This window comes from Egretta garzetta, unplaced genomic scaffold (assembly GCF_000687185.1).
Source record: "Egretta garzetta isolate BGI_Z169 unplaced genomic scaffold, ASM68718v1 scaffold424, whole genome shotgun sequence".
Lineage (NCBI taxonomy): Eukaryota > Metazoa > Chordata > Aves > Pelecaniformes > Ardeidae > Egretta > Egretta garzetta.
Genome location: NW_009259489.1, coordinates 2,572,785 through 2,580,616, shown reverse-complemented (window position 1 = coordinate 2,580,616; position 7,832 = coordinate 2,572,785).

Here is a 7,832-nt window from a genome sequence, read left to right as displayed (position 1 = left end):
CCGCTCACGGGCCTCCAGTGGCAACCGGTTCTGGCCAAGGCCAAAAGATAGCGACGGCGGTGCTGTTACTTTGCTTTCTAAAGCTACCGCCCGATTGCAATTGCACTGCTATTCAGAAGTGTGTCAAAATCGTAGTATTTCAACAAGTAAGCTAGCATTTGGCCAGCAGAGACTACAGGTGTGCTAGGATAAATCTGAAGTCAAGAACAGCCTGTGGTGCTGGCAGCCTGAAGGATCAAGAGTTCAGACAATACAAGCCACATCAAGGCTTGATTCCTTCCTCTGGTGAAGGGCAGTTGCCATCGGCCAGCTCTTGGCATTGGGTAGGTACCGGGACACCCACAGAGACGGTGTTGAATCTTCCCTCTTTGAGAGGGAAGGGGTAAGGCTGGGGGCTTGCTCAGCTGGGAGCTTCTTGCTTGAGGGCTTGCTCAACTGAGAGCAGGTCATAGCTGGAGCTGTCGTGGCTTAAGGCTGCTCATAAGGTTAATGGATAAGAAAGAGAAAGCGGAGGGGCCCAGGTGAAGGCGGGTAGTAAATGGACCGGCAAGGGAAGGTTTGGGCTGCAAAGAGAATCCTTCCCTCAGGACTTTTTCTTCTTGCCCGTGGCTCGAGGTCATTGTATCGTCAGCCCACATTAGATGTATGAGAGACAAACCCAAGTGGCATATATGCAATGAAGCTGCAAAGGGAAGTTTAGCCGCAAAGATGTTTTCCTAACCAAATTTTTATTTTGGCCATTTTAAATTTTATTTGAGGTCTTAGGGTAAGGCTCAGCGTGTGCCTTGGGTTAAGGCTAGGGTTTGAATTCAGAGAGAGACAAAGCTTAGGGATCTAGGTGAAGTGGGACTGCAAAGAAGCTGGCAAGGGGAAGGTTTGGGCTGCAAGAAAGTGGGTTCTGGGCAATTTTAGGGTTAGAAGAGAGACAGTTCCTAGAGGTCTAGTTGTGTTGGATCTGCAAAGGGGCTGCCTAGGGACAGTTTGGTCTGTGGAAGAATGACCCTCAAAGACTTTCATCAGGCCCATGTGTGTGTTTACCTGGGGTTAAGGCCCTGGGCACATTTGGGGTGAGGAGAGAGACAGTTCCTAGGGGCCTAGCTGGAGTGGGGCTGCTGAGGGAAGGTCTGAGCTGCCAGAAGGAATTCTCAGGACCATTTGGGGCTGCCTGATGTTAAAGGTGTAAGCCCTTCTAGCGTTACGGTTCAAAGAGAGACAAAGCCTAGGGATGTAGATGAAGCGGGGCTGCGGACAGGCTGCTGAGGGGAGGTGCGGGCTGCCAAACCAGTTCTCCTGAGAACTTGTTCATCTGTGCCACAGTTTGGGTTTTCTGGACTTAAGGGCTACCTAGCCACTTCTAGGGTTAGGATTAGAAGAGAGAGGAAGCTGAAGGGTCCTGTTGTGGTGGGGCTGCAAAAGGGCTACCAAGGGCAAGTTTGTGCATCATGAAGAATTCTCCCCTGAGAATTTTTCCATCTTGGCCATGGTTTGGGGTCTTTGGCTAAGGTCAGCCCACAGTTAAGATTAGGGAGGGGGTAAGGAGTATGGTTTATAAATGTTACAAAATCCTGGTATGAGTTGTTTGGGGGGACAGGTGTTGATAAGGATTTGAAATGGGAAGTACTGGGATGAAGAAAGAGTTCTCCTCTGTGAAAGAATTCAGTCCAGAAAGATCTTAAACAGAGGATGAGTAGTATAATAGATACTTAGTTTCACGAGAATCTTAACCAGGGCCCAGTTATGGAGGACTTTGGTTTTCATCTGGAACTCAGCCCTCTTTATATGCTATTTGTTTGAAATCAAACTTAATTTCCCAGTTTCTGCTCAAGGCAGAAACTTTGTGTCTCAACTGTTAAAGTCAGTGGCATGACTGCTGATAGCTGGAGTTCCCCATTTGGCCTATTCAGGCGCTGTTCTCCAGACCATTTGGTCCCTCTTCTCACCGCAATTTATCCATTAACCAGTAACACGTCATTCTTCAAAGTTTGACGCATTTGCCATGGTGCCTACAATAAGTAAAACCTGATGCAATCAATATGCCTGGTAACAGGCAGTGTTTATAGCAGTGTTGAATATGCTGCATCAACATTTTTTGTACAGCAAACAGGAAAAAAAAAATTTAGAAATGCATTTGCCCAATTAAAGTAACTTGTGTTGCTGTGTTTTCCTGTGTCTCCTTTTTCTCTGCTCCTTGGCACAAGGCATGCTGATATTTTGTGTTTGCCTTAATCTAGATACTAAATCTAGTCTTTTTTTTTTTTTTTTTTGGCACAGACTGTTCACTCTGAAGGATTTTTCCCCACGTCTTACCTGCACCCACTTGTCAAAATAGCTACACACTTTAGTGAGGCACCTGAAATAACCTGACATTTTACAAATCGCCAACCACCTTCTGAGACAAATCTCTGTGCTTTGACATGCTGAGAGCTGTTCTACTTTTTTCAGTATGTGCCTTCTTACTTCCCAACCCTGACTGTGATCTCAGAAAGTTAACAGGTGAGATTATCTTCTGTCAGAAAAGACCTACAAAGCCTTACTTCTGGTTTTAGTCATTCAAACAAAGAATCAGACTGCTGGTCAGGAGATACTCAGCTGAACAACTGTACAACAAGGAATTTGAGAACTAGTGCTAGAGATTCCACCAGATCCCCCAAACCAGAATAGGATTAGGATGATCTTGTATTTCTGCCTCCAAAGAGAAATACTGCTTTAGAATATAAATGCTATTTTTATTGTAGCAGAACAGTTTGTAAAACTAATTTCTCAGATAAACCACAAAGAAACAGAATGACCAATGAAAAAAGTTGATGATTTATAATGGAAGCAGAAGCTTAATTCAGCCTGTAAAAACTATAAACAATATTTAGTTCTGATCGATAGAAAAGAGAGTGGTTTCCAGAAGACATTAGCAAAGAGGTCTCTGATAAACCAGCTGCAATCTCTCTTGTAGAGTGGAAGCAATTATGAAACATTAAAGTTCCTGTTTGGTGCTGTTTGCAATTTTCTGAAACTTAGAGCTGAAGTGCTCCAGGTATAGTTGCTGTCTGAAGGTAAACAGTGCTGGAAAGTTTGGTCAAAGCACCTCAATGTTCAATAGTTCAAGGAGAAAAAATGAAGGGAAAACCCTTATTCCTCTATGGAAACCTTTGTCTAATCTTAAAGTCTATGGGCTATTTTCTCTTGGCACCAGACAAGGCTTATGGGGACTGAGACAGGTGTATCTTTAGAATGTGCTTTACCATAGCAAAGAGCCTTATGAAAGAACATTTGATACTACTGCTTTTAAAAAGTGTTACCTGATTAAGGGTGATTAAAAGCATGTACTCATGTACTCGTCCTTCCCCTACTGGGAAATTACTCAACTTACTTGAAGCATGTTTCAGTTTCAAACCCAACTGTAATATATGATCATTTATGATGTTATTAGTGTCCAGGACCAGGTCTGAAGTAATGAAACTTGTGTCAGTACAGTGCTTCATTTTAAGTATGCCATTTTCATATTTTGTAGTGAGACCAAACATGGCAAGTATATTAAAATAAGAAATGTAACTCCAATGAAATAAATGGAGCTATAACAGGGATTAATATGGTGCAGGATACACGGTGAAGACTGCAGCTTTTTAATCATGATACCCATATGATCCACTTTGCAGTTCGTTTAGAAATCGGGATATTCTGGGATTGAAGCCAAACCAGAGACTTAGGTTTAAAATAAATTTTATGTACCAGGCAAAAAGCAGCTTTCCTCAGGAAAACAATATAAGATTTTAATAATAATGCAAAGAACTTGAATTAGATGTACATTAAGACACAGTATTAAAAAGTCACAAATCAATTGCTGATTGATGAGGTTGGCAGGTGTCCATGTAAATATCTACCGCATTACAAGGAACATTCAAAAGTTTAACAAGTAAATACTGAAGGAAAAATTACTAATTTTCTTAATTAAACAAATGCAGTAATTTTTTTCCCACTGTGCAGCATCTTAGTTCTGTTGTTCAATGTTCAGCCAGGTTCAGTGATGTTCATGTATACCTTTATATGCTTTCATTAGTGCTTTTTAAGTGAGAGATCAGTTGATTCATGTATTAAGTACAGTATTTATGAAATGTAATTAGTGTATCATAGGCATTGGTATGAAAATGTTAAGTAACTATGTATGTTTTATCTATGAATTCCATGATGATATAGCCAAAAAATGATAAAATACTGTGCTGATTTATAGCAAAATGTGTATTTGCAGTTATAGTTAGTTGGGATGATCTAAAATCATGTCTACATATGAATGATCCCTGTGTCTTTTTCAGATGAGTTGTTTGTTCTAATTTTAGATTACTCTTGAAAATACACTCTTTGTTTTTGATGAGAAATAAAGCTGTTGTGATAAATGGTTAAGGCTGTGCACTGGTTAGATTTATGAATATATTTGCTAGTATTTTCATTACTTCAGTGCTATGGTTTTGTAAATTTTTGTAATTAAACTCCTTTAAATGCAATTTTTTAAAAGGAAGGTCTAAATTCTGGGTTTTCCTAAATTTTAATATTTTCTCTTCTGTGTGAATAAAGACAAGTTTTAAAATAAATAAACAGGGTCACTAATTTTGATTGACAACAGCGAATGATGCCAATTAATTCTGCACAACTCTACAAAACTGTTTTTTTCACTTAGTTTTGTTTTAATCCATTGTACTCTTGGTAGAATATGTTCCCCAAGCCCTAAACTAGTCAGTAAAATTTTTGAAGTGTTTGCCTGATAAGTCAGTTCTTGAGGGTTAGGTATTTAAGAAGGAATTTGTTGTTACAAAGGTGTAGTAGATATTTCACCGTGGCCCAGTTGTTATCAGTGGCTGAGAAAAACCAATTTAGGGTTGATGGATCTGGAGGCAATACCTACTCATTAACTTAACTTTGTGCATGTATTAACATCCCCAAACTGGGGGACAGGCACATGCAGACTTTTTTCTCTCTTGAACTAAGCATTTCATAGAGACAGTAAGCATTACCCCTATTTTATACTTGACTTTATTAAATTAAGCATGCACTTAGAAGTTATCAGGTCTCAACGAGCATATTGAGATTGGAACAAGTTGGGAAGGTCCTACTACAAGTTAATAAATACAACTTGCTACCAGCTGTCTTTTTTCCTAGTATTTCTTACGTGTGCTGCTGAAGGTTGAGTGGGGTGCAAGAGCTAGCTGTTGGTGGTCAACTTAAATTCTGTTGTATTACATTTATTCACTGTCTTCTTCAGGTTTTTATGTCTGGTTTTTATTGTGTACTTGTTAGTGGAAAACGCATCTGAACACCCAGTTTATTTGATCCAGGTGTTTTCTCACGTTTAAGAGCTAAATTTTGTCAGTTGGATGTAAACTATTACAGTATTTTATGGAAAAAAAGTTTTCTATAGTGGCTTTGCTGGCAAAGATTTATACCTATTGACTAAGAAATTCCTTAATCTTACCTCCCCCCCCTGCCCCGGAGCAGATAGTGAAAGATACTACTACTCTGGGTATTACAAGTCTCCTTACACAAAAGCTGTTGTAAAGTTTGCCAAATTTCAAATACATTTGGCAGAATGAGGACCATTTTCATGTACTGTAAAAACTTTGAAATAAAATGTGCTAGTGTTTAAGAGTTTTTAGTCAAGGAATTAGGATATTTTTGTTAACAGGTTGGAAGATTACCTTAAACTTTACATTGTGTGTAAATGTGTTTTCTTCAGGCGCTTTTCTACAAAGCCTTACAATAGGAATAACTAAAGCCATAGTTTTTGCTTAGCATTTAAGTAAAGCAGCCTATAAAGAGTTGGACCTATATACTTCGGCTCTGAAAACCCAGGTCCCTCTCCCTCAAGTTGCTAGCATTTATGTTACTACTGAGCTATAAAAGTGACATTCATTTTAAGATGCAGGCAGCCGAGAAGTGGACACATATCTGTGTGCCCATACACACTCGTGCTGAAGTCAGTTACAGATGTCTAATCAAAAGTGATCAGTTCAAAATTGGAACAATTCTGTCTAACGCAGCAGTAATCCACAGCATTGCTTTTATTGACAACCAGCATTTTCCCAGGTGCGCTTGGTATATGTTCTTCAATGAGCTGTAAAACAAAGTAATTTTTCCCATTTTACATTTGCAGACATGTTCTTTCTTGCCTTCAGTTTTAATCTGGCATTTTTCAGGCCAGATAGGTTTTTAGCCAGTGTCATAGAGGAAATGAAACAGGGCTCCAAAGGGAAGTTGCGAGCACCTTATCTATGAAGAGGCTACCACATATCCATAATACATTACACCAGCTTGAGGCAAGCTCAGTCTTTCTTGTGAGTTATGTATTAGTACAGTTTCTTCTGAATAATTTATAATGTTGCTGTGCAAACTGGGTTAGTATTAGGAGCCCTAGAAATGTCAGGTTTTGAAATAATCCTTCTATTGGTAAAAGTATTCAGCGTGAAATACTATATTAAAGCAACACTGAAGCTGAGCTTTTGAAATCACAAAAGGCAGGAAATGCAGAGTTAAGGTTGCCATGGAAACCTTAACTCTACACCTTTAGGTAGGTAGTATGCTATGCTTTTAATTACTTCTTTATACAACTCTATATAGGTGGTCCCCTTTTACATTGTGAATTCTAATTATATGAGTGCTATTTATAATACATATTAATTGCACCGTCTACTCAGCAAACATTAGAAGTCAGGTGTTAGCTGTGGCTGGCTGTATCTTGCACTCTAATATTAAGGTGACTGTATGATGCGTATCTGGAAAATACTACTATGGCTAACTTAATGGCCGAAATATTAAAAAGTGCTTTTTCCGAGTTAGAACTGCACAGTATGGCCACCGCATTACAGAGTATGATCACAAGAAGAGCAAAATCTTGAAAACACAGGCAGTTTACTGGAGGTAAACTGAAAATGGTACTTCACCGACATTTAACCAGAATGATGGTACTCTTCTTTGGCAAAGCATGAAAATACAGCATTAGTGCTTTACAAATGTGCATTCTTCCCTCCAGTACTTCGTCTTGTGCTTCACAGGGCATAGCTCTTGCTCCTTCTCCTCCAGTTTCCTTCCCAACAGCTTGGTGAGCAGCGTGAAAGCCTCTGCAAAGTTTGCGTTGGGCTGCAAATGTGAAAATTCTCCAGCCCAATTCATAATTCCTGTATCTGCTCACTAAAATGGCAGATTTATATGAAGTTTTGTCTTCTTTTATTTAGCCATTGGCCCAACTGATACGCAAGGAATGCCCAAAGGTTGAACATTAAGGATCCCCAAGTCACAAGGCCTGGCAGCAAGCTAACATCTTTGGTATGGTATGATGAAAGGTGTGGCAAATTGTATGGTATGTTGCTCAGAAAAAGTCCTCTGTCCATGACAGCAATTCATATGATGTCTGGGAGAATCTGTTTCAGGAGAGGGCAGGCTTGCAATAAGAATTTCCAGTACGTTCATTAAAGTTTAGAAGATTGTAATAAAATGATGCACCGTGAGAAAGACGTTAAAATGAGCATCATTAATTTTTGTTTCTCAAAATGCTGGTTGCGCTTTTGGCAGCACTGTTTGGTTAATAGTAAACATACTTCTAGAACGTATAAATATTAAAACAGGTGAGCATGATGTTCAGGTAAAGAAAAATCTTTACATCTACAGTGTTTATTGACAGCTGCTTCCTAGAAAGCAAAAAAATAGGTTTTAAATGTGAAAGAGAGCATCTCGCTGCCTCCTGATGGCTGGGGTGGCCGTCCGCTGAGCCCTCTGCCAGTGGGTGCACCAGGAGGACCTGACAGCCATGTTGGGGCAGGCTAACAATTTGCCCCTGGGATTTGCGCACTTGT